Source organism: Symphalangus syndactylus, chromosome 16, assembly GCF_028878055.3.
Source record: "Symphalangus syndactylus isolate Jambi chromosome 16, NHGRI_mSymSyn1-v2.1_pri, whole genome shotgun sequence".
In the NCBI taxonomy this organism is placed as follows: Eukaryota; Metazoa; Chordata; class Mammalia; order Primates; family Hylobatidae; genus Symphalangus; species Symphalangus syndactylus.
The window spans coordinates 85,404,976-85,432,909 of record NC_072438.2 but is presented as its reverse complement, the minus strand read 5'-3'; the positions used below and the strand labels follow the sequence as shown (position 1 = coordinate 85,432,909).

General features: G+C 42.8%; 1 pseudogene; it reads left to right on the top strand.

Moving 5' to 3' along the window:
* Positions 1 to 9,546: 9,546 nt before the first annotated feature.
* On the top strand, positions 9,547 to 27,341 carry LOC129464652 (small ribosomal subunit protein mS38-like; annotated as a pseudogene).
* Positions 27,342 to 27,934: the final 593 nt, after the last annotated feature.

Genomic DNA, 27,934 nt, shown 5'->3' with positions numbered 1-27,934 from the left:
TTTTTGTAGAAACTGGGGTCTCACTATGTTGTCCAGGCTGGTCTCCAACTCCTGGGTTCAAGTGATCCTTCCCAAAGTGTTGTAATTACAGGCCTGAGCCACCATGCCCAGCCTCAACCTTCTTAAGGACAAAATTTATTAGTAGTGTATAAAATCTCAAAGTCCAGGGAATCATTGATTTGGTACATTTCTCCAAGTTTCCTCTGTCTTCATTTTATTAAAAGCATTATTCATTCTGAAGCTATATGCTTCCATTCACATACATATTTAAGGAAATTCCTGAGGGAAATAACTTCAAAAAAGAACTACAATCATAAAAAAAAAAAATACCCAGTGCAACTGTACACACTGAAATAAATAAACCAAGTAAAAATCTCATATCTCCTTATCTCTTTTTATTATTTTTTAAATTTTTATTTATTTAAGACGGAGTCTCACTCTTTCACCCAGGTTGGAGTGCAGTGGCAAAATCTTGGCACACTGCAACCTCCTCCCAGGCTCAAGTGATCCTCCAGTTACTCAGCCTCCCGAGTAACTGGGACTACAGGTGCACGCCAACCCTCCCGTCTAATTTTGTGTATAATATTTTTGGTAGAGACAGGTTTTTGCCATGTTGCTCAGGCTGGTCTGAAAGTTCTAAGCTCAGGCGCTCTGCCCACCTCGGCCTCCCAAAGTGTTGGGACTGCAGGCGTGAGTCACCATGCCTGGCCCTATCTTTTTATCTCAGGTGCACTTGGTTTTCATTTTTTCCTAAGGTCCATATGTCACATTTATTTTTCATTTTGTTGTCTTTGAAGGTAATTTTATATTTTCCCTGAATTTCCCTCTGGGTCCGGGAAAATTTGTCATTAATACCATTCATTTATAATTTAATGGCTTTGTATAATGTACCCATTCCTTTCATTGCAACTCCTTGAGGTCAATGTGTTAAAATGTTAAATGAAAAAATGATGGGTTAATAAGCACTTATTTAGAATGATCTAGAGAACACATGTACTTGCTTTGTTTTGTTTTGTTTTCATTTTTATTGCTTATATAGTCCAGGATTTAAGAGACTAAAACGGTCTCAATAAAAATGTTGTCTTGGGGAATTCTCATCTTAAATATAATTTTTACATATATTTCATGAATTCTGAATCAGAGTTTCAGATAATAAAAACAAAACATTGGTAGTCTACAGGCTTCCCCGAATATCTGGGTATAGAAACTTATACCAAAGCTTAAAAATAAATATATTTTGGCCCAGGCATGGTGGCTTATGACTGTAATCCCACGATTTTGGGAGGCCGAGGTGGGCAGATCACTTGAGGCCAGGAGTTTGAGACCAGCCTGGCCAATATGGCGAAACCCTGTCTCTACTAAAAATACAAAAATTAGCCGGGCGTGGTGGCGCACACATATAATTCCAGCTACTGTGGAGGCTGAGGCAGGAGAATCACTTGAGGTTCTTGGGGTGGAGGCTGCAGTGAGCTGAGATCGTGCCACTGCACTCCAGCCTGGGCAACGGGATGAGACTGTCTAAGAATAAAAATATACATATACACACACACACACGCACACGCACACACACACATATATAAATCATTTAGAGAGCACTTTATATATATGTATAGTTTGTAAAACTTACATATATATTTTGGTAAATTAAACAAAAAATGATCCTACAGACTGAGTTCCAAACACTAGAGGCTCATTATTGGTGATCTCACTGTCTTTTGGCTTTTTAAGCTATGTATTTATTCAAGTAGAAAATATGTTTGAATAGGCAACAAAGATTCTTGCCTTGTAATTGAATGAATTTATCTTTAATGTTGATTTGTTGTATTTAAAAGCCACACACCTGAAAGTCAGGCACATCACATAATTACTCAAAGAAAAACAGGCCCCTGTTTTACCTTGAGGAAGATCGGTTGACTTGTCACATGCTTTTGTTAACAAAAAAAGTGGGGGAAAAAGTCCCCCCAGCCCTCCCTCTAAAAAGAAAGCAATCCTCTTAGTGCAGGAGAAAGACTGCATTTCAGTACCTCAGAAACAAACCACTTTTGAGTTTTGTCGTGAAAAGAGAGGACACATGTAATTACAAGAGACTTTTACACAGGTTGGGAGATTTGATTTGACAGTTGAACCCCATTAAAAGAAATGACTCTAAGGTCCTACAGCAGCAGTGAACAATTTCCGTCCCACTCTGCCTCAGCACAGACATCTAAGAATAGACAAACTCTCAGCCGGAACCACCCACTGCCGCGCACCCAAGTCTGCCTAGTATGCAAATTCCCCAGAGGGTAGAGTTTTTCTTTTCTCTTTCTTTCTTCCTTCCTTTCTCTTTCTTTCTTTCTTTCTTTCTTTCTTTCTTTCTTTCTTTCTTTCTTTCTTTCTTTCTTTCTTTCTTTCTTTCTTTCTTTCTTTTCTTTCTTTCTTTCTTTCTTTCTTTCTTTCTTTCTTTCTTCTTTCTTTCTTCTTTTTTTTTTTTTCAATTTTAAGAGCTGAGAATAATAGTTACCTTCTCTTTCAGGAGCTGAAATTGCCTTGACATTCAGAGCAAAATCTGCCTTTACAAAATAAAACACACACACACACACACACACACACTATAGTAGAAATGACAAAATCAAAATCAATTAAATAGAAGACAAACCTAATTAGAATGAATCAGAAACAGCTGCTTACATTTGGGCTGCTAATTAGAACTTCATAATAACTTTTTTGTCTTTTGTTTATTTCCTCCCTTCCTTATTCTCTTTCCTCTACATTTTTTCTTTCCCATCAAGTTCCCTGCTTCCTCTTTTTTTGTTGTTGTTCAAGTACATAACTTCTATTGTGATAGTTTCACTCTTTCCTTCCTTCCTTCCTTCTTTCTTTCCTTCCTTCCTCTCTCCCTCCCTTCCTTCCATCCTTTCTTCCTCCCTTCCTTCCATCCTTTCTTCCTCCCTTCCTTCCTCTCTCTTTTTCCTTCCTTCCTTCCTTCCTTCCTTCCTTCCTTCCTTCCTTCCTTCCTTCCTTCCTTCCACTGACTGCACTCTGAGGCAAACGCTTACATTGGGCCAGAGCTATACACATTAAATGTATAGTTCTTACATTTTTAAGCCTGCTGGTTTTTCGGACTGCATAACCCTCATTCTTCATTTGTTCGGGAAGAACAAATATAATTTACTTGGAACTTTACCCATCTTCCTCCTCCACTTCCCCCTGCCCCTCATTTATCTATATGAAGAATAAAGATTAAGAGAGACCACGTTCAGGACTCAAGGTAATTTGAAATAGTCCTTGATGTACAGTGCTTATTAAAAGAGAATCTTGAAGATTCAACAACTAGAAGCTCTGTTTCAGAAAACAAGGCATCCGTTCCTAAATGTCATACAAATTGACTACATAAGAATTTTCTTGGATGTCTAGATAAAGGGATCCCAGCCCCTAAGCTGTGATCCTGATTCAGTAGTTTTTTTTTTTTTTTTTTTTTTTTTTTGAGACAGAGAGTCTTGCTCTGTTGCCCAGGCTGGAGTGCAGTGGTGCAATCTTGGCTCACTACAACCTCCACCTCTTGGGTTCAAGCAATTCTCTGCTCAGCCTCCCAAGTAGCTGGGACTACTGGCGTCTGCCACCACATCTGGCTAATTTTTGTATTTTTAGTAGAGACGAGGTTTCACCATGTTGGTCAGGCTGGTCTCAAACGCCCGGCCTCAAGTGATCCACCTGCCTTGTCCTCCCAAAGTGCTGTTAGAGGCATGAGCCACTGTGCCTGGCCTGATTCAGTAGTTCTTAAGGAAGGTAGAGGGGCAGGGCAAGAGTTTCATGAAGCTTCTCTTTGGGCATCTACTGGGATAGAGTGACTCACAAGATTTGAACAAAGAAGCTTGGACTAGAATCAGGGTTTGGTGGATCATTCTTTGATTTTCAGTTTACTTCATTAGAAAAAAAGATGGTAATAATAACAACAGAGTTGCTGTGAGGATCTTCAGTAAGACCTGGAAGTAACTGCTTATGATATATATACACTCAGTGAACCACAGCTATTCCAATGGAGGCTTCAGTTCCAAAAGAAAAAAGCTGGGGTCATAAGCTCTGGCCTGTCTGTCTACTTCAATAGAGAAGGAATTTCTTAAGGTTTCCTTGGAAATAGAGTCACAATGACCACAGAATTGAGATCTGAATTGTCCTACAGAGAACAACCCCTCTTTGTAGGAGAAAAAGAAAACACAAAAGTATGGCAATCTTTTTAGGGGGAAAGAGGGGAGTCAAAATCCAAGATGGTTTTCCTGAGAATATTCAAATTAGATTACGGAGATAACAAGATGTGAACCAAGGAAAAAGAACAAATTGCCTTTATGTATGGGAGGTGAAGTAGCTGGAATGCCACCTTCATATCTTAGTTACCTCTGTAACCTGGGGACAGATTTCTTCTCAGAACCTCTGTGTGTTTACTCAAGAACTGGAGAGGCCGGGCTCAGTGGCTCACGCCTGTAATCCCAGCACTTTGAGAGGCTGAGGTGGGCAGATCACTTGAGGTCAGGAGTTCGAGACCAGCCTGGCCAACATGGTGAAACCCCGTCTCTACTAAAAATACAAAAATTAGCTGGACACGGTGGCATGAGCCTATAATCCCAGTTATTTGGGAGGCTGAGGCAGCAGAATCGCTGAACCCAGGAGGCGGAGGTTGTAGTGAGCTGAGATCACGCCACTGCACTCCAGCCTGGGTGACAGAGTGAGACTCCATCTCAAAAAAAAAAAAAAAAAAACAAAACTGGAGAATGTATCTGCCTCGGGGGCTGTGGAGAGGATAGAAGGCTGTGTTTAGCGCACAGCCTAGTACACAAGCATTTGTTAAATGGATGCAAGACCATGACGTTCATTTCCTTCTGAAACAAGAGAGCAATCATGAGTGAGGCAATCTCATCTTTTCCCTCACCATTTTTTATGAGCAATTTCTCTTAAAGGAAAATTCTGATGTTACGGATTAACTCTGGTTTAGTTTTTATTCATTCTGTATATATAACACTTTCCCATATGTCACCTCTCCTAGTGTGTTCTACATTGCTTCATTCATTCATTAACCAAATATTTATTAAGCAGCTGCTATCTTCCAGGCGCTATATTCCCACAAATGCTAGGAATATGTTGAGCATATAAACAGAGCCGGCCAGGCTCAGTGGCTCTTGGCTGTAACCCCAGCATTTTGGGAGGCTAAAGTAGGAAGATCCCTTAAGTCCAGGAGTTCAAGACCAACTGGGGCAACACAGTGAGACCCCATCTCTATTTAAAACACAAAAAGCAAAAACAGAGCTCATGAGGGAGATGCAAATTAAAACCACAATGAGATATCACCTCACACCTGTCAGCATGGCTATTATTAGAGAGACAAAAGATAACAAATGTTAGTGAGAATGTGGAGGAGGGGAACTCTCGTACACTGCTTGTGGGAGTGTAAATTAATACAGCCATTATGGAAAATTGCACGGAGGTTTCTCAAAACACTAAAAATAAAATTACCATATAATCCAGCAATCCCACTTCTGGGTAGTTACCCACAAAATTTGAAATCAGCGTGTTGAAGAGAAGTCTGTATTCCCATGTTCTTTGTAGCACTAGTCACAATAGCCAAGATAGAGAATCAACCTAAGGGTCCATCAGTGGATGAATGAATGGATAAAGAAAATGTGGCAGGCCAGGTGCGGTGTCTCACGCCTATAATCCTAGCACTTTGGGCAGATTTCTTGAGCTCAGGAGTTTGAGACCAGCCTGGGCAACATGGCAAAACCCCGTCTCTACAAAAAATGCAAAAAACTTAGGTGCGTGTGGTGGTGCATGCCTGTAGTCCTAGCTACTTGGGGAGCTGAGGTGGGAGGATGACTTGAGCCCAGGAGGTGGAGGTTGCAGTGAACTGAGATCATGCCACTGCAGTGGGAAAAAAAGTGAGACCCCGTCTCAAAAAAAAAAAAAAAAAAAAAAAAGGAAAGAAAAAGAAAATATGGCATATATATATATATATAGGTATATATGTATAATGGAATACTAGTCAGCCTTATAAAAGGAAGAAGTTCTGTCATTTGTCACTATATGGATGGAACTGGAGAACATTATGCTAAGTGGAATAAGCAAAATGCAGAAAGACAAACACCACGTGCTCTCACTTATATGTGAAAACTAAAACAGCTGATCTCAGAAGCAGAGAATAGAACAATGGTGATCAGAGACTAGCTGGTGGGGGGATCAGGGAGATGATAATCAGTGGATACAAAGCCTCACTTAGGCAGAAGGAATAAGTTTGATTTTCTTTTTAAATCTATTGCATAGCGTGGTGACTATCCCAAACAACTGAGTACTGCACGTTTCCATTCATTAAAAGAGTAAATCTCAAATGCTCTCATCACAAAAAAATAGGTCACATATTGGAAGTGATGGATAAGTTAAGTCACTCATTAATAATTTCACATTATATTCAAAAATCATAACATTGTTTTGTACTCAGTAAATATATATAACTGTAATTTGTCTATTAAGAGTCCCCAGAGCCCACAATTCTCACTTCAACTCTGGACTCCAAAACATCACTTGCCTCTTGGCCGCTACCCTTGGATGACCCACAGGCATCTCAGAGCTAATATATCCTGACATGAACTTCTGATTTCCCCCAGACCTTGCTCTTTCACCCTTTCAGGGTTCATCTGAGGGTAAATTCATCCTCTAGGTACTCACCCCAAGTCATCAACTCCACCTTCGGTTCAGCTTTTCTTATACTTGATAGTCCACGTGTCAGGAAATGTTGTTGACTCTACATGTCCCCCGTAACCGGGATCCAACCAGTCTTGCCACCCTGGCCCAGGCCAAACGAATCTCTTATTCTTTATTTTTCTGAGAAAGAGTCTCATTCTGTTGCCCAGGCTGCAGTGCAGTGGCGCCATCTCGGCTAACTGCAACCTCCGCCTCCTGGGTTCAAGCAATTCTCCTGCCTCAGCTTCTTGAGTACTTGGAATTACAGGTGTGTGCCACCACGCCCAACTAATCTTTTTTTTTTTTTTGAGTCTCACTTTATTGCCCAGGCTGTAGCGCAGTGGTGCAATCTCAGATCACTGCAACCTCTACCTCCCAGGTTCAAGCGATTCTCCTGCCTCAGCCTCCTGAGTAGGTGAGATTACAGGCGCGTCACTATGACCGGCTAATTTTTGTCTTTTTAGTAGAGACGAGGTTTCATCCTATTGGCCAGGCTGGTCTTGTACTCCTGACCTTGTGATCTCCCTGTCTCGGCCTCCCAAAGTGCTAGGATTACAGGCATGAGCCGCCACGCCAGGTCTTTTAAAATTTTTAATAGAGATGGGGTTTCACCACATTGGCCAGGCTGGTCTTGAACTCCTGACCTCAGGTGATTCACCCACCTCGGCCTCTTAAATTGCTGGGATTACAAATGTGAGCCACGGGAATCTCTTATTCCGATTATTTGCAAGAGCCTTCTCACCAACTTCTCTGCTCCTACCCTTGCTACTAAAACTCAACTCTTCTCATTTGAGCAGCCAGAAGTACCTTGCTAAGGTGTAAGTGACATCATGTCACTCCTCAGCTCAAAACCTTCAATGGGCTCCCTGTCTTGCTCAGAGGGAGAGCCAAGGTCTCCACTAGATTAGACCTGGCAGAAGGAACAGTGACTCACTAGGTCCTACAGGCAGGACTGACTGCAAAATGTGCTGGGCCTTGCTTAAACTCTTAAGAATTTCAAGAGAGCAGAGCATTCGATCCAGCACAGGACTCTGAGTGTGGGGTCCTTTGTGACTGTCCAGGTGGCACACCCATGAAGCTGGTCCTCCCTGCAAGATCTCCACGGGGTCTCCTTCCCATACCTCCCTCCGCTATCTCTGACTCCATCTTCTTCCTTTCTCTCTGCTTAACCAGGCTGGCCAGCTGACCGGTCCTCCAAGAGGAAATCAGGCACCTTGCCACTTTCCGGCCTTCATGCTTTCTAGTCCCTCTGCCTGGAGCTTTTCCAGATTCCCTCCCCCCTCTCATGACTTTGCTCCAATGTCACGTTCTCACGAGGCCATCCCTGATCATCCTATTTTAAATTGCAAGCCACAGCACACCCCTTCTCACACACACACCTTGCTCTCCTCCCCATTCCCTGATTATTTCCTTTATAGTGCTAGTCATCAAGGTATGAGACCTTTTCCTTAAATAATTCGTTATTCTGTCTCCTTCCATAGACTATAAACTTCAGAGGACAGTGATTTTTGTCTTTTTCATTCAATGTTACTTCCAGTGCCTAGGATGGAGTAGATTGTCAATACATCTTATTTGAAGAGATGAGTAGGTCAGTGGCAGAGGTTGTAACAATTAAACAAACAATCATCCAACAATACACAATTAAACCAGAATCATGTACCGAAAAGGAAGGTAACTGTATTAGTCTGTTTCCATGCTGCTAATAAAGATATACCCAAGTCTGAGTAATTTAAACAGGAAAAAGTTTTAATGGACTTACAGTTCCACATGGCTGGGGAGGTCTCAAAATCATGGCAGAAGGCAAGGAGCAAGTCACATCTTACATGGATGGCAGCGAGTAAAAAGAGAGCTTGTGCACGGAAACTGCTGTTTTTAAAACCATCAGATCTCATGAAACTTATTCACTATCACGAGAACAAAATCATGGGAAAGACTCGCCCTCATGATTCAATTACCTCCCACCAGTTTCCTCCCATGACATGTGGGAATTGTGGGTGTTACAATTCAAGATGATATTTGGGTGGGAACACAGCCAAACCGTATCAGTAACCTAGTTCCACAAAAGACATAACCCCAACCAGGAGCCAGCTGGGGAGGGGGAAAGGTGTCCAGGCAGAGGGAATAGCTGGACAAAGGGCCTGTGTGCTGAGGAAACAAGGAACACTTGATGAGCTAAGAGAGGCCACAGTAGCGGAAATGCACAGAGAAAAAGCAAAGTTGGAAAAGATGAGCGTGGGCACTCGGCTGAGGTTTGAGCCAGCAGACGCTTGAAAGCCATGCGGAGGATGCCGCCCTTCATCCTTAGGATGATTAGAAGTCACAGGAGGGCTGCAGACAGAAAGGGCATATAAAAGAAAAGAAAAGATTATTCTAGGTTCAGTGTAGAGAACAGATGGGGGTGGCCTCAGGTAGACTGGAGAGAAAGTTATTTGCAGACTGCTGGGTGACAGTTGCTTGGATGACAGAGGGGGCACAAAAGATGGAGAAAACCAGGCTGTTGAGGCTTTTATTTAGGTGGTAAAAACCACAGAATTGGCTCATGCCTGTAATCTCAGTACTTTGGGAGGCTGAGGCAGGTGGATCACCTGAGGTCAGGAGTTCAAGACCAGCATGGCCAACATGGCGAAACCCTATCTCTACTAAAAATACAAAAATTAGCTGGGCATAGTGGCGCGAGCTTGTAATCCCGGCTATTTGGGAGGCTGAGGCAGGAGAATCGCTTGAACCTGGGAGGCGGAGGTTGCAGTGAACCGAGATTGTGCCATTGCACTCCAGCCTGGGTGACAGAGCGAGACTGTCTCAAAAAAAAAAAAAAAAAAGAGAAAAGGCTGTTGCAAAGTGATGTCGTCAGGTGCTTCAGTTAAGGCAAGGAGGTGGGAAGCATCCTCCAAAAAGAAGGTTGAGGGTAAAAAGGAGTTTGCACATGATGAGGCAGAGGTTTTGGAGGGCGACGTGGCAGCATTCAGGCGGTAAGGGCAGAACTTGGCTGAATCTGGGGCAAGGAACCATATGAAATCTTATGGATTTGCTGGTGTTGCAGCATGAAATGTTTGTTCATGGCAGTTTACCCCGGTGTTGGCTGATAGTGATGGGAGATAAGGGACATGGAGATTTGATTTCCGCAGTCCCGTGGGGATGGCGAGCCCTGGGCCTAATGGCTAAAGGTCTCGAGTCACAAGACCTGGGGTGAGGTCCTTCTAAGCTTCTGGGTAGGGAGGTGAATTCCACCCCTGCACAGCTCTGGGTCATAACTTCTTGGAGGGTGATGCTATCTTAATGAGTGCAAAGGAGGAAGCCCTGAATTTTCTCTAAGCTGTCCCCCACTTTGTCTCCGTCCACCTAGTAGGCTGGCCCTCAAACCAAGCACGAGTGGGCAGGCGTACTTTACACTTGGGTTAGGTACTCACTGTTCTGTCACCTCAAATCTCTTTGAAGACTTGCGCAGCTTTATGCTTCTTGACCCTCCCTCTCTCATGACTAGAAGATTCTGGCAGACCCCTGGCTTGAAGCTTGGCCCTGAGACTCTGGGGCAAGTTACACGATCTCTTTGTGCTTTATCTTCCTTATCTGTAAACTGGGAGTAATAATCTGGCTCAACTCACAGCATTGTCACCAGGATCAAATGACGTAAGTGGTCTAAAGCACAGTATGTAAAACCTAGTAAGGGATCAAAGAAAAAGTGCAGCCCCATCTCTTCCCACTTCCTGGTTTATTCCCTTGACTCTAGCCGTACGGGACACTTTCCAACCCATCGTCCAATTCTCCCTGCTATGCTTTTGAACATGCCTGGAATTCCTTTCCTTCAGGAGTCTCCTCTGCCTTCTCCACTTCACTACAGCTCACTGTGTGTCTATAAGTTTCTACCCATTCTACCCATTCCTGACTCAGGAGTGCTGACACGTAACTACTCCGGTGCTCCTCTGTCGCTCACTCCAGCTCCTTCCTCGCAACCATCAACTTACCAACATCGACTCATGAGTACGAGGGTCTCCTCACTAGGTTGTGTGTGACTTGTGGGCAGGGACCCTCCTCATTCTCTTATCCCCAGTACCTTGAACGTTGCCTCATGCTCAGCGTTTCAGAATCTCTGTTGCGATGTAAATGACTTAAGTAACAGGACTGTCTTTTCTTTCCAGATCTATTTGTCTTTTACAAGGAGACAAAAACTTTAAGTAAAAATGACTTTTGGCCAGGCTTGATGGCTCATGCTTGTAATCCCAGCACTTTGGGAGACTGAGGCAGGAGGATTGCTTGAGTCCAGGAAATTTGAGATCAGCCTGAGTAACATGGTGAGACCCCCATCTCTACAAAAAATTAAAAAATTATCCAGGCTTAGTGTCACATACCTGTAGTCCCAGCTCCCCAGGAGGCTGAGACAGGAGAATCAACTAAGCCCAGGAGGTCAAGGCTGCAGTGAGGAGTCGTGATCGTGCCATTGTACTTTAGCCTTGGTGACAGTGTAAGATCCTATCTCAAAAAAAAAAAGAAAAAAAAAGAAAGTGACACTCAACTGTTCAATTTCAGGCAATGGTCGGGCAGAGGAGAAGGTATTTATCTGGGGAAGAATAGCGTGACTTGCTGAGAAGAGAGACTTATATTGGTGGGAGTCACCCTAGAATCACTGAAATTGCATTATTACTTATGAACACTTCTGACTCCCTCTCTTAATAAGACCAGTTTTGTATTTGGTAGGAACACAATGTGTTATCTTGTGTGAATATGTTTTAAAAATAAAATAATCTTATATTTTATAAACTTACACAGATTATTTTCTTTGTATTATAAATTGTATTATTGAGCATGCTTATGTATAATAATGGGATTCTTTCTTTTTAGTAATTAAAAATTGTTATTCTTCATTTACACAACACATACAAAAAGATGCTACAAGAACGTTGTACTTTTTAAAAGACATTCCTATTGGTAGTGGCTTCATTTACACTGGGAGTTTGATTTTAGGGAGACGTTCTGGGCAGTTGTGCTATCTACCTAGCTTGATTGGTACTTTCTTATAAACTTGGTCTTCCAGGAAACATTTGCATCTGGCAGGGGTCTGTAATTCTCAGTGGGCTAGATTTGGTCTTGGTTGATTTTTTTGAGGCCGCCATTTTGTTGGTTGGTTATACCTGCCCAGCCACCTCACTGCCCAACCAGTGAGTTCAGGTTCACTCACACAAAGTCCTTCTGACATTAGAATCAGAATTCTTCCTGTAGACTTCCCCCATCATCTGATTCTCTGAAGCAGGTATAAATTCATACTTAGGAGAGATTTCACACCAGCTATAAGCCACTCTCAAATGCAAGAGGAGGCCAGAAAGTATTGCTGTTGAATCAGACCTAGCTTTGTTGTGTTGAGCCTAAAGATAGTTTTAACTTGAATTTTGCTTTTTTTTTTTTTTGAGACAGAACCTCCCTTTGTTGCCCAGGCTGGAGTGCAGTGGTGCGATCTTGGCTCACTGCAGCCTCTGCCTCCCGGGTTCAAGCGATTCTCCTGTCTCGGCTTCCCGAGTAGCTGGGACTGCAGGCATGTGGCACCGTGTCTGGCTAATTTTTGTATTTTAGTAGAGATGGGATTTCACCAGCTGGCCAGGCTGGACTTGAACTCCTGACCTCAGGTGATCCACTTGCACCAGACTCCCAAAGTGCTGGGATTACAGGTGTGAGCCACTGCGTCTGGCCTCCTTTTTTTGTCTTAGATAATGACTCTGTGTTGTTCCTTGAGATGGTTTTGGGTTTACGGGAAGAGTTAGAAGAGAGTCTTGTGTGGTCTTTGAGGACTCAGGAAGATCAGGGTTCTGGAGTGATAGTTTCTAGACACGATAGATGCCTGAAAACCAGCAGGGCCCGAAAGGAGCATACCCTTGGGGAACCAGCAACTCAAATGCAGAAACTGGTAACCCATGTGAGCACCCCATCAGCAGACAAGGTCAGAAATCAGAGATCTTTATGATTTGCGAGGCAGAACAGCCAACTACATGTGCATTTGATGTAAATGCTCAGTGCCTTCAACTTTTCCCCAGTGTATCTCTGCCTTCAGCCTTCTCCCCAGTCCTCCAGGGCTTTTCTTGAACGTGTGGGCTGCCCATTGCTGCCTGCACCAAACCTCATTTGTCATAATAGGTTTGCCAAGTAAAAAATAATTTTTGGCTGGGTGCAGTGGTTCACGCCTGTAATCCCAGTTCTTTGGGAGGCCGAGACACATCACCTGACATCAGGAGTTCGAGACCAGCCTGGCCAACAAGACAAAATCCCATCTCTACTAAAAATGCAAAATGAGCTGTTCGTGGTGGCATGTGCCACTCAGGAGGCTGAGGCAGGAGAATCACTTGAACCCAGGAGGCGGAGGTTGTAGTGAGGTGAGATTATACCACTGCACTCCAGCCTGGGCAACAGAGCAAGACTCTGTCTCAAAACAAAAAAACAAAAAACAAAAAAAAGATTTTTCATCTTTTTGAGATGGGAGGGCTGGAGGGTAGAGATAGGGATCAGTGGCTTAGTATACTTACCTTCATTTAACAACTATATTTAAAGGGAACTGATGAGAACTATGATGGAGAGTTTTCTGCAATAGAAATAAATGTAATTTTCAAAAGTTCTTCATCATTACTGAGTACACTGAAGAGGCAAATGGACTAGTGTATAGCTTAGTGTATTTCTCCAACTTAATACGTAAACAAATCACCTGCAGCTCTTGTTAAATTGCAGCTTTTGTAGGTTTGGATTAAGCTTTGCTTCTAAAAAATCTCCCAGGGAATATTCATGCTGCTGGTCCTTGATCCACACATTGAGTAGCAAGGTTTTAGGGGACTTCAAATTATTAATATTATTCTATGTAATTGGAAGTTATCTGCTTCTTAAAATATATGTCATAGGTATGTATCTAATTTCTTCTGGCCTGGTAATTAAAAAATATTTCTAGGGCTGGGCGCAATGGCTCACGCTTGTAATCCCAGCACTTTGAGAAGCAGAGGTGGGTGGATCACTAGAGCCAGGAGTTCAAGACCAGCCTGGCCAACACAGTGAAACATAGTTTCTACAAAAACATACAAAAGTAAGCTGGGCGTGGTGGTGCACGCCTGTAGCTCCAGCTAGTCAGGAGGCTGAAGCAGGAGAGTCTCTTGAACCTGGGAGGCAAAGGTTGCAGTGAGCCGAGATCGTGCCACTGCACTCCAGCCTGGGCGACAGAGTGAGATCCTGTCTCAAAAAAAAAAAAAAAAAATATATATATATATATATATATATATATTTCCAGGCTTTATACTTTGCTGTGTATATTTGAATAATGCTAGGCTTAAGTAGTGAAATGTTGAATGGATATTACTTGTCTCCAAAAAGAAAGCTAAATGACAGCTTTTGTATCTTTAGGTACTTTTAGAGTCGTTTTCTTTTTCCCAAAGAATGGTTGATAATTCCCTCTGTCTCCCTCTATTCACATAGGACTGAAATAGAAATAGGCTTAAATTAAGGCTGCACAACTTTGATTTGCTCATAGGGAGAACTTACAGAATGCTGGGGTATGCGCGAATCTTCATCACTTTGAAAAGAGTTATATTTTCAAAGAGAATAATTTCTAATATAATCCCTGCCCTTGAAGAATAACCCAGATTCAGAGGAGAACCCACTGATTTAGATATAGAAGGTGGGATCACTGGACCTCACAAGGATGTGGCTCCGTGTAAGAATGGGAAGATGGCACTGTTACTGTCCATTGCATAGACAGCCCCCGCCCAGTTCTCATCCTATGAATCCTGCTCTATCTGCCTCTGGGAACACTTTGTTCTCACATAAAGATTCATCTTTGCCCCCAGGATAGAGGACCATTCTTCATCTCAGAGAGTTTGAGGACCTAGGAAGCCCTAGCTCAACATTGAAGTTAATAATGGCATAGTGGGCCGGGTGCGGTGATTCACGCCTGTAATCCCAGTACTTTGGGAGGCCGAGGTGGGTGGTTTGCTTGAGCTCAGAGTTTGAGACTGGCCTGGGCAACATGGCAAAACCCCATCTCTACAAAAAATGCACTGGGTATGGTGGTGTATGCCTGTAGTACCAGTTACTCGGGGGGCTGAGGCAGGAGAATCTCTTGAACCTTAGAGGCGGAGGTTGCAGTGAGCCGAGATCGTGCCACTGCACTCCAGCCTGGGCAATACAGTGAGAATCTGTCTAAAAAAAAAAAAAGAAAAAGAAAAAAAAATTATGAGACTGTGGCCTTAGTCCTGAGGCACAGTCCACCCTTACACCCCACTTAGGGTAGGAGGATCAGAATCATATTCCAGAACATAAACTCTCCTAAACCATGCTCCTCCAAAATGCAGGCCTCACTGAGATCTTATCAGTCTTCTAGATTAGGAAGCTTCAACCCATTGCCAGTGACAGAAGCCCAGCCAGCAGCCAACACAGGTTTCCCAAATTCTCTGCAGAGGCTGCCCCTGTGGAGGAATCTCTGAATTTCCCCTCTTCCTGGATCTCCTGTCCCCTTTACCTGTACAGATGATTCTGTAATTGTTATTCCATTTTTTTTTCTTTTTTTCTTTTTGAGACAGAGTCTCGCTCTGTAGCCCAGGCTGGAGTGCGGTGGCGCGATCTCGACTCACTACAACCTCCGCCTCCCGGGTTCACACCATTCTCCTGCCTCAGCCTCCTGTGGAGTCTTGCTCTGTCGCCCAGGCTGGAGTGCAGTGGCACGATCTCTGCTCAGTGCAACCTCTGCCTCCCGGGTTCAAGCAATTCTCCAGCCTCAGCCTCCCGAGTAGCTGAGACTACAGGCATGCACCACCATGCCTGGCTAATTTTTTGTATTTTAGTGGAGATGGGGTTTTACCATGTTGGCCAGGATGGTCTCGAATTCCTGACCTTGTGATCCGCCCTCCTCAGCCTCCCAAACTACTGGGATTACAGGCGTGAGCCACTGCACCTGGCCTGTTATTCCATCTTACACATCCTAATATTGGGGCCATTTGCTTGGACCGGAAGAAATTTGCCAAATTCTCTGAAAAAAGGGTTTCACTGACAGACTTGGCTCTGTCCCTGAGCTGACAGGAGTCAGGGTGCTCTGAGATGCCCCCTCTTTAAGGTGCAGTTCTGTTTTGGGGCTCAACTCCCCCAGTCTGATCTTCCCACTGTAATGTGTCTGACTCTGCCTGACAACATCCTGAGATGAGCCATGGGTGCGGGGGAGCAGATGTTCCTTGATGCTTCTGGTGTTCAGTGATGCTGTCACTCATTAGAAGAACTGTGTCCTAAAATTTTGAGATGAAGATGTTATTGAAAGTTTTGGAAGACTGGGCACGGTGGCTGAAGCCTGTAATTCCAGCACTTTGGGAGGCCAGGGTAGGTGGATCACCTGAGATCAGGAGCTTGAGACCAGCCTGGCCAACATGGAGAAACCCTGTCTCTACTAAAACTACAAAAATTAGTCATGTGTGGTGGTGCATGCCTGTAGTCCCAGCTATTCAGGAGGCTAAGGCATGAGAATCGCATGAACTCGGGAGGTGGTGGAGGTTGCAGTGAGCTGCACTCCAACCTGAGCGACAGAGCGAGACTCTGTCACAAAAAAAAAAAAAAAAAAGTTTTGGGGAAGAGTTTTTCTTTGCTTAATCTCTGGATAGGCTCTCAGACCCATGAGCCATGTACTTCTCATTACTGTGAGGCATAAACCTTGTCTTCTTCACACACCATGAAACACCTCCAGAAATGATCATAGCGTACCTGTGTTTGACCATAGGCTATGTTAACTCTCCATGAGGAAAAAAGGATTCTTTTGTGAAATACAGACATAGTCATGAAACTATCATTGGGCATTCACAGTTCATTTTACAAAAATATTTTTGGCATTTTAGACACTTCTTAGTTTCTTAAAAAAAAAAGTTATGACCATTCCCTTAACTGTCAGGCGGGAATCCTTCTTCTGTCAACAGTATAAAGAGGAGGTGATTAAAACATCATCTTTGATATGATGATGCTTTACGTCTCATTATCCTGGTCCCCTTTTCTGTGGAATAATTGGGATGGGAGAAATCAGTTTGAAGGCAAATTTACAATACACTGTGAACATGTGACCATCCCTACAAGTTTTCTGGTGGTGAAATTTTAGGCAGTGTAATTGTTGAATGAGAGAGATCTTTTCGGGAAGTGGACATCCTCCAGCCCCACTGCAAGGACGATTGTCCTTTTTGCCAGATGGTAAGGCTTGTCCTAAATACTGACTCTTTGGGCTGATATCCCAGAGGAGGTAAACTGACCTGAATATAAAATATAAAGCCTTGAAGAAAAGGCCAGAAGTGTTCTTAGGAAAACGACCTGAGATGGTTAATTTTATGTGTCAACTTGAATGGGCTAAGAGAGGCCCAGATATCTGGTAGAACATCATTTCTGGCTGTGTCTGTGATGGTGTTTCTGTTAGCATTGTGATTTGGTGAACTGGGCAAAGAAGATGGCCCTCCCCAGTGTGAGTGGGCACCATCCAATCCACTGAGGAACTGGATAGAGCAAAAAGGCAGAGAGGAAGGATGAGTTTGCTTCTGTTTGGGCTATACATCCATCTTCTGTTGCCTTTGGATTTCAGGTCTTCTTGTTCTTAGGCATTTGGACTTGGACTGAATTATGCCACTGGCTTTCTTGGTTCTCCAACTTGCAGACAATGGATCATGGGACTTCTTGGCCAATTTCTAGAATAAATCTCTCTCTCTTTCTCTGTGTTTTTGTGTCTATATCTATATGTAAATAGAGTCATGCATCACTTAATGATGGAGATATATTGTCAGAATTGCATTTTTAGGGAATTTTGTTGTTGCGTGAGGATATATATATATATATTTATATTTTTATTTGGAAAACCAGATGTCTTGGCACCATTACTGAATATCAGTCAATTCCCCTACTTGATTTGCAATGCCGATATCAAGTGCCAAATATCAGATTTCTATATGTGCTTTATTATAATCTGATGAGACCACCATTGTGTATGCAGTTAACTATTGTATGTGCACAGTTAACTGGAACATTGTTATGCAGTGCATGACTGTATATATATATATATATGTCCTATTGTGTATGTGTGTGTATATATATATATACACACACACATTATGTATATATATACACATAATGTATATATACACATAATACACATTATGTGTTTATATATACATTATCTGTATATATATGTATGTATGTCCTATCGTGTGTGTGTGTATATATATATATATATATATATATACACACACACAATAGGATCTATCCATCTATTATCTATCAATCATCTATCCTCATGTGTTTATATATCTTCTATTGGTTCTGTTTCTTTCATAAAATTCCATATGCCATATTTTAACATTTTAATTCCTTACAAAAACCCTCATCACCAGATTAAAAAGTAATGATTTGTTTCTGTGGCTCATGGATGCCAGGTAAGCAGATGGCATAGTGGTTGATAACAGACTCAGAGGGTTCACTCACTGGGTTTGAAGTCCAGGTCTGAGTCTATCCAGAGCTAAATCCTAGCTAAGTTACTTACTTTCAGACCCACCTGTAAAATGGGAATGCTAACAATACCTACCTCATGGGGTTCTTGTGAGGATAAATGGGGTTGATCATGCCAGGCCCTTGGAAAGTGCTGCTCACATTTTTATTTTTTTCTACTCCATGGAAGTCTCAATCTGAAATGGATATCTGGTAGCATCCAAATGTTTTTATGCTGCTGTTTTCTTTTTTCTTTCTTTCTATTTTATTTTATTTTATTTTATTATTTGATTTTGAGACAGAGTCTCACTGTGTCACCCAGGCTGAAGTGCAATGGTGCAATCTTGGCTCACTGCAACCTCCACTTCCTGGGTTCAAGCGATTCTCCTGCCTCAGCCTCCTGAGTAGCTGGGATTACAGTCGCGTGCCACCACACCCAGGTAATTTTTGTATCTTTAGTAGAGATGGGGTTTCACCACATTGGTCAGGCTGGTCTTGAACTCCTGACCTGAAGTTATCCGCCTACCTCGGCCTCCCAGAGTGTTTTGATTACAGGCATGAGCCACTGCACCCGGCGTATGCTGCTCTTTTCTAATGTCCTGACTTTCTGTGGATTTATGGCTGTACATAAATATGTCTCAGTTTAAATCTGGCTTAAAACCTTTCTTGTTCTTGATTGGGTAGCCATTTCATTGAAAAGTAATTTTTATCTTCTCTGATTTACTTCAAAGGGGAAAGCCATGAGTTCTGGGCATACATGTGCCCAGTACACACTCAGCAAGCAGCTGAGAACATGAGTGCGATGGTGGGTCTGCCTTCTGACTTAATAATCCTTTGGATGTTTCCATACTAATGCATTCATTATCTGTGTTCAAGATGGCTTATGCTTCCAGAATAAGATGCTACTAAATCACTGTCTTGAAGAATGCTTTTGGTCTTCATACATTACATTCACTATTCTCACAGGCAAAAGTCATAATTTAGAAAAAAAGGCTACCATATGTGTTGGAAATATGGGCTGGAGTTCCATGCCTTGTTTGTCTAGTTAATCAGACCTCTGAAATGTCAACATTCCTAAAGAAGTACTAATATGGTTTGGGAGGGGCTATTATTGATAGATAATGGGTTCAGGTAAGGCTGTGGCTGATATGTCCATATTTATTAGAGATAGAAAGTGGAAAGAGAAATTGGATGGAGACATTGCTGATTCAGACACACACACTTTAGGTTAAGTTTTTATGTGGACAAACAAGTGACAACGAGTGGAAAGCATATGCATGTTTGCATGTGCATGGATGTGCATATAAGTATTAATAGGTAGAAAGTAAATGAACATCCTGGAGATGTAGACAATTAACATGAGATGGCAGCAATCCCATCAAGGAACTGATAGCGCAGGGCGGGAAGACAGACGCAGCTGCTGTCACTCTCTTCCCTCCCTTTCTGAGCTGGCCGTCTAAGAAGTATTGCCATGCTGAGAGGAGTTTGGGGAAGAACCAACATTTTTCCCATAAAAAAAGAGTAGAAGTAAGAATGGAAATAGGATTGAATCTCCTAAGTTGTTTTTATTATAAATTCACCTAGCCCTTAAAGAAAATGTATTTGTTATCTTGAATTATTCATAAATTGGGGAAGCATCTTTCATAAGTAGATATTTGGAGTTAAAATTGTAAACACTTATGAACGGAAGCATTTTGGTAGCCAAAGCCATGCACATTTCCAACAGTAAAAATTTGTTTTTTAGGCGGGGCACAGTGGCTCATGCCTGTAATCCCAGCACTGTGGGAGGCTGAGTCAGGTCGATCACTTGAGGTCAGGAGTTCGAGACTAGCCTGGCCAACATGGTGAAACCCCATCTTTACTAAAAATACAAAAATTATCCAGGCGTGGTGGCACATCATGGCAGTAGACCCAGCTACTTGGGAGGCTGAGGCAGGAGAATCGCTAGAACCCGGGAGGCGGAGGTTGCAGTGAGCTGAGATCACACCACTGCACTTCAGCCCGGGTGACAAGAGCTAAGCTCTGTCTCAAAAAAAAAAAAAAAAATTGCTTTTTGTTTTCAAAAATACAAAAAAATATATTTTTTATGACCAGAGCTATAGGGTAAGTATATTTTTTGAAGACCAAAGAGCACCCTTCGTGGATGCACTGGGTACCATATAGTTTCCTTTTTACCTGGGATTGGAGGTTGGGGATGGGGACTAGGTTGATGGAAACTCATGAGATGTGAACCCAGGAACAAGTCAAAGAAAACAAGGTGCAACAAACAAAGAAAATCTCTGCCACGGAGCCTAGGTGCTGCTCTCCATTAGTTCCCAGACCCTTCTTAGACAAATGTCTGTAAGTAAGGGAGTGGTTGAGAAAGACAGCCAGCTTATTGCACGGTAATGGTTGTCATGGAGAGAGGAGACAGGACGGATCCTGAGTCCATCAAGCACAGGCAAGGGGTGCCACAGGTCTCAGGAACTCTTGAAAACATCCTTGTGCTGAGGTGCACAGTAAAATATCTGACATGCATAAATATGACTGAATCACAAAGAGAAGCTTAAATTATGCTCAAAGTCATTCACAGGTCAATGTCTTTTCGTTTCGCCCACCAGACACTCATTGTTCTCCTTGGTCATGCTGCTATGAGTGCCTTCCTCCTCTTCCTTTGATCATCCTTGAGTCCCCAGAGCAGTCTTTGACATTAAGCAGAACCTTCTGGTGCCGCATCAAATGGTAACATCACGGTGCTATGCACAGTGTATACATGCACAGAACTCTCAGCCATGACTCTGCCTTCATCCCCAGGTCTCTGATTCGCCCTCACACTCCCTCACTAGGGGTGGGGGTGTGGAGACTTCAGGTGCCTGCTGGAGCCAGGTAGGGCTGTGTGGGGACTGGGGCAAAGTGCTCTGGGCCAGTTGCAGCTCCCTTCCCATGCTGCCTATTGTAAGTGAATGCAGGACCGGAGTCTCCAGACCTTTTCTCCAAAAGAAGCCCCCAGTTTGAATTTTTATGTGAAATATCTAATTTTTTTTTTTTTTTTGAGACAGAGTCCTGCTTTGTCAGCCAGGCTGGAATGCAATGACAGGATCTTGGCTCACTGCAACCTCCACCTCCTGGGTTCAAGTGATTCTCCTGTCTCAGGCTCCCAAGTAGCTGGAATTACAGGCAGGCTAATTTTTTGGATTTTTAGTAGAGATGGAGTTTCACCATGTTGGCCAGGATGGTCTCGAACTCCTGACCTCAAGTGATCCGCCTGCCTCCACCTTCCAAAGTGGTGGATTACAGGTGTGAGCCACTGCCAAGGCCTGACACTTCTAAATTTTTATACATATGTTAATGTAATACTTAAAAATATATGGGCCAAATGTGACACTCTGTAGGACCAATCTGGCCCACAGGTTTGAGTCTGTCATATCAGCCTTATCTATCTTTAAAATTCATCCCATCTCTGAGTCTCTCCCATGCCTGACCTGTATCCAATCAAGTATGTATTAAGGACAAAGACGTGTATTAAGACATGACTTCAAGCTCGATTACAATAATAATATTATATAATCACATATTATAATATATAATAGAGTAGTAATATAATCTATAATATAATAACAATATACCATAATAATAGAACCCTGGACAGCAATGTATTTCTCAAAAGGACGATATAATCTTTAGTTATAAATGACACATTAGGGGAAAGAAAGTTTATACATAATTTATTTTTAAAAAGTTGAATTCATAATGAACAAAATAAAGCTCTAGTTAGTATTCTTCAGTGGTTGGAAATCTCTCTAAACTGTTAAAACGTAGCTGGGGGCACATTTAGGATGGAAGAAAGAGAATTCTGATCAAGTAAAATGTAACTACTATCATGTGCACAGCAAACATGCATTTTAATGAAACCATGGAAGTAGGAAAGTCAGAATCGATTATATTAATCATCAGAAATATTTTATCAGCAATTTTGTTTGGTCTATCAAGTTTCTTTCTCAAAGAGAGTTATTTATTTTTAAAAATTGTATATATTTATGGTGTACAACATGATTTAGTACATCAACAGTTTCTATTGGTAAAAATGAATGTATCAGTCTCATAGTCCTCTGTGAAGTTCCTGGCTCCAAAAAACACAGAAGAGTCCCATAGTCATCCTGGTTACTAATAACTTCCTTTTATCCGCTTTGATGTATACCTCAAGAACCCCAAATTTAGCCTTGGGTAGCCCCAAATTCTCAGGCTGAGATTGTTTTGGGATCCTTTAACAGCTTCGAGTGGGCGTTGTGGCATGAGCTTTATGCCAATCTAGTCTAACTGTGCAGACTGGGGGAGGGTGGAGGAACTCAAAATAACCTTATTCCTAGATGTCAACCCCAGGCTACCCTGATGACTGTCCCCACCTTGAGTCACTGCGTGGCACCTGCATATGCCATCCCAGGAGGCCCTTGCTCACTGCTGTCACACTTTCTTGACTTGTCCTTGGATCCTTTCCAGCTGTGGGTCATCACTTCTTCACCAGCCTTGCAACTCTGGGTATTTCAAATGATTCACTATAGGCCTGAGGCAAATTTGCCATGCTCTTAGCTGAGCAGCCAGTTGTCACCTTGAGCCACAGGCTTGAGGTCACCATTGGCACTGCCACTTAAAAACTGAGATCTATGCTTCTGCTCTGGCCCCACGTTTTCTGCATAGACTTGTGTACACTTGCTCTTCTCTGCTGCATCTCAAAACCCTGAATTATTTGTCCACAGCGGGGCTGAGAAGTCCTGTTTTCTTATCATTACCCTATGGTACCTACCTGGAGTAAACTGCTCCATGTAGAAGTTCTGTGTGGAGGGCCTCTCATTCTGGAGACAGAGTCCAGACTTGCAGAGAGCTGCTCCAAAAGCAATACTGAGTGATTTTCACAGCCTTGTAGCTTGGCTGGGGGGAGGGTGGAGCAGAAGCACTGCTGCCGATTCCAGTTCAGCTTACGGGAGGCAAGCCTCCTGTTCTCCCCTGGGAATCTTGGGTGGATGCTGTGCAGGCTGTTATGCATCACACTCATTTTACCCTTAACAGTATAGCTTGGAGATCGTGCCACATGAGGGCACGTCAAACTGTCTCATATTTTTAGAGACTATGTATTATGATTTATTTAGCAATTTCCTTATTGAGAAATGTCCAAACTTTTGATCACAGACACTGTTACATCAAATGTCCCTGCACGCAGGCTATTTCACCCACGTGCCAATAAATCTTTCTCAGAAACTTTCAGTTGACACAATTAAGTAAAATGAAGAAACAAAGATGCTGTAGTATTCATAGCAGAAAGGCCATGGGACCAGGAATCAGAAGACCTGGGTTCAAGTCTCAGCTCTACTATTTTGTGAGATTTGGACTAAACAACTTGTCTGAAGCTCAATTTCCTCATAAGTAAAATGGAAACAAAATCCCTTGCTTTGCTTTACTTATGAGGGTTTTATGACCATTAGATCTCCAAACACCCCCCCCCCGCCTTACTCCCTCCTCTCCTCTTTTGCTTCCTTCCTCCCTCCTTTCTTTCTCACCCAGTGTTCTTTGTACTCTTCCACAACTTCAGGAAAATTCAATTTTTCATCTTCCAGAACCTACTCAGTAGCATACCCCAAAGGAGCTCTGCTCCCTTTTTGGGGTCTCTGGTGTGGGATGGGCCCACGTGCTGTCACTGTAGCTCTTATCCATTTTCAGTAGTCCCAAAGGGACTAGACTGCCCTGAGACGGGTCTAATATGCTCACCTGAGAATGGTCGAAGGGGTGAGTTGGTGTCTGAAAACATTTCAGCAGGCAACATTCTTTGCTCCAGAAATTCTAGCAGATCCTCTTGCACTTGAAACAAATGTGATTATTTTTATTTCAAGGGCAATCGTTGGAACTCTAATGAGCAATTTTCATACCATTGAAAAACTAATATAGGACATAATGACTCTGAGTTTGCATGTCATGGGGACAGGACTTGGGAAAGACTTTCAGTATTTCTAAATTGGGGTGGCCCAAATCTCCCTGGTCTTCTCCATTTCACTTACACTGGATGGGAGAGAGTGACTTCAACTAAGGATTTGAAAGGAATGAAGCCCCCTTTGGGCAAAACTGTCAGTTGGGAGGTCATTAAGTTTCTTTTTTCGTTTTTTGAGACGGAGTCTTGCTCGGTCACCCAGGCTGGAGTGCAGTGGTGCAATCTTGGCTCATTGTAAACTTCGCCTCCCAGGTTCAAGCAACTCTTCTGCCTCAGCCTCCAGAGTAGCTGGGACTACAGGTGCGCACCACCACACCTAGCTAATTTTTATATTTTTAGTAGAGACGGGGTTTTACCATGTTGATCAGGTTGGTTTCAAACTCCTGACCTCAAGTGATCTGCCTCCCTCGGCCTCCCAAAGTGCTGGGATTACAGGCGTGAGCCAGCACTCCCGGCCTGGTAATTACTTTTCATAGGAGAGCCCTCATCCTGCTTTATTTATTTCATGATTAACCCCTTAGAGATTTGACTTAACAATGACAGAGCAGTTTTAGAAATTATTACGGAACTAGGTACTTTGCTAGCCAGTATAGTTATATAAATGGATAAGATGCACTGTAGTTCCCCTTAATCAACAGACAATATGTTCCAAGACCCCCAGTGGGTGCCTGAAACCAGGGATACTACCAAACTCTATGTATACTATGTTTTTGCAATCTGATAACTGAGCTGGCGAAGTGAGGAACCAGTGGGTAGCATAGACAGCTTGAAAACATAGGACAAGGGGATGAGTCATGTCCCTGGTGGGACAGAGTGGAACGGCGTGAGATTTTACACTACTCAGACCGGTGTGCATGAAAATTCCAGCATAAAGATAGAAACGTAACTGGAATTTTCATGTACACCGTTCTGACTGTAATTTTGTTCCACTGTGTGGAAGTTTGTTTCACACACACCATTCTCAGTGGAATTATTATTTATGTCTGGAATTTTCCATGTACATTTTTGGATTACTGTTGACTGTGACTAACAAACAGCAGAAAGTAAAAATATGGGTAAGGGGGTACTATTGTAGTTTCTTTCCAAAAACAGTTTATTGTTCAGTGGAGAAGAAAGACAGACAGACAGAAAATTTGTTGTTTTTTCCCCAGAACAAATCCGCTCAATATTAACAATAAAGCATTAAAATACTCCTGGTAGTCTGGGCAATACTGGTAACTACTTGTTCCTAGAGTTTTCAAGTTCTAGAAAGGGGAATATATCAAACCTTGTTGCTTAGCAGCTAACATGAATTGTGCAACTAATCATTTCCATATTCATTCAGCATCAGAATATGAATTACCAGGCACCAGATATACAAATCCTTGCCCTTAAACACCTTCTAACAGCAAGGTGGAAATTGTAGCATCACAGACTCGTGTGGAAGACTGCATGCTTGTCCGTATGGTAGAGTGTCCTGTGTCGAGATCAACAAGGCTGCAAGGTTGGGAAATATTTTTCTTGTAAAGAAATGTTGCTTATAATGGTATTTGTTTTGTTTAAAGTTTGACCTAAGCTGTGACGATAACTCAGTTGGGTCACTCAGCTTTGAGATAACAAAGATCTCTGTATTTATCTTTTACCATTCGGGAAAATTTTCTAAAAGATTTCATCTGTCTGGAAAATGACACATTGAGAAGGTAGAGCTATACACTTGAGTAAAAACAGAGCTTGAAAGTTTTTGACAAGTGGAGAGCCCTAATTATACATACATGAATAAGGATCTTGTTTATCATAAAGAGGAATGTTTTGTTTAAGGAAGACAACGTGTCTTTCTTAAAACTGCCACTTCAGTGAGAGTATTAGATTGGCATTTGGTAGGAACAAGAAGTAGCAGAGTTAATTCGGTTGTCACAATTCTTTCTCACCAACATAATTAATATTGTAATAAATGAAAAACCGTTTCGTAGAATTTTTTTAAAAGGCATAGTTAACGTTAGAAACCTTAGTTGTGACTAAGCAGTGACTTATACAACTCATAACCATTTTGACTGAATTGACAATGATAACGTAGATAAATACAAGCTAAATCTTGCAACTTTTGTTGAGGTACATAGGATCAGGAAAAATAACCTCCATATAATGAGGAAGTAGAATGATGCCTGGGGTTTGTGCTCTTTGAAGTCACAAAAGAAGTCACAGCAAGATTAGGAATATCTCAAGATCTCCTAAACTCCAGCTCAGTGCATCCCCATATCCACATACTTCGTATAATCACCAAGTGATTATTTGAGCAGCTATTTGGCTCTAGATAGAAATGGAATTTTTATTGTCACAATTCATTTAAATGGTGTTGACTTTGGGTGGCGAACAAGCTGGGAGCAGACCAGCTTGATAGTGTGCTTCAGGCAATGATGTCAGCAGTTGCGTGTTAAACAAATAAATTAGAGATTCCTTTAATGCCAAGTTACACAATCAGAAAGACAACAATCTGTTTCCATTTGCTTTTTACAACGTTTGTGTAACTTCAGGGCAAAACTTAGAGCAAGTCCACTGGCAAACCTGGGGGGCGGGGACTAGTGATTATTTTCTAACATGGCAGATAAATGAGACAAACGCTCCGGACCATAAGTCCCTGAGCCTGGCAGTGGAATGTTCCCCACCCACAGACCATACTCCTGGTGCGCCTGACTTCTCAGCTGTTCAGGGCTGTTTCCTGGGCAGGCTGCAGTCTGCCCTGGCCTGTCTCTGGAGTGCTGGGCAGCCACGCCTGCAGGCCCCATTACAGCACACAGCCAACTGGCCCAGGTAGGGCTGCCTCACTCCCCGGCAAGGGGGCCCAGCTGGAGCTAGAGGAGATGCTGGTCCCCAGGAAGATGTCCATCAGCCCCCTGAAGAGCTGGCTTACAGCCCACTGCCTCCTGCCCAGACTGGATGCCCAGACCCCAGGGACTGCGGCTCCAGCCCAATTCTCCCTAGCCAGATGGGGGAAGGAGCCAAAGAGGAGGATGAGAAGGCCTGGGATACACCTCAGATTCAGCGCAAAAACGTGCTGAAGACCCGCCGGCGGAAGATGAACCACCACAAGCACCGGAAGCGGTGAGGCCGCTGTTCCTGCGGCGGACGCCTGGAACGGAAGTCAATCAAGCTCAAGAGAGACCCGAGGAGCATCCGGGTGAAGGCGGGTCTGAAGGAAACCCCCGGAGGCTGGTAGACCCCCAAGATCTACCTGAGGGGCAGGTGAGTCTGGTACCTCCCTTCCTGCCCCGTTGCTGCTGGTGATCCATGGTAATAAGTGCTCAGAGGACTCAGCTGTTAAAATAAATAAACAAATAAAAAAAAACAAATTAAAAAAAAAGAGAGAGAAATGCTGAGAAAAACTTCCAGCCTATTTCTTCAACCACCAGGAAGTATGTGAGGTGAACAGTTGGTTGTAGGGCAAAGGCTGTAAGAATCTTCATTCAAGGGACCAGTCCCCACTGACACCTGCCTCCAGATTGCAACAATTCCCTGTGAAGTGTGCATTCAGCTGTATGCTATTTAGCGCTGTGTTAATTATTATTGTTGGTAATAACAACTATCGTCTATTGAGGGGCTTTTAAAAAATTTTTATTTTTAGGTTTGGGGGTACAAGTGATGTTCCATAGGTAAACAGGTGTCACAGGGTTTGTTGTACAGATTATTTCATCACCCAGGTATTAAGCCAAGTACCCAATAGTTACGTGTTCTGCTTCTCTCGCTCCTCCCACCCTTCACACTCAAGTAGACCCCAATATCTGTCGTTTCCTTCTTTGTGTTCATAAGTTCTTATCATTTAGCTCCCACTTATAAGTGAGA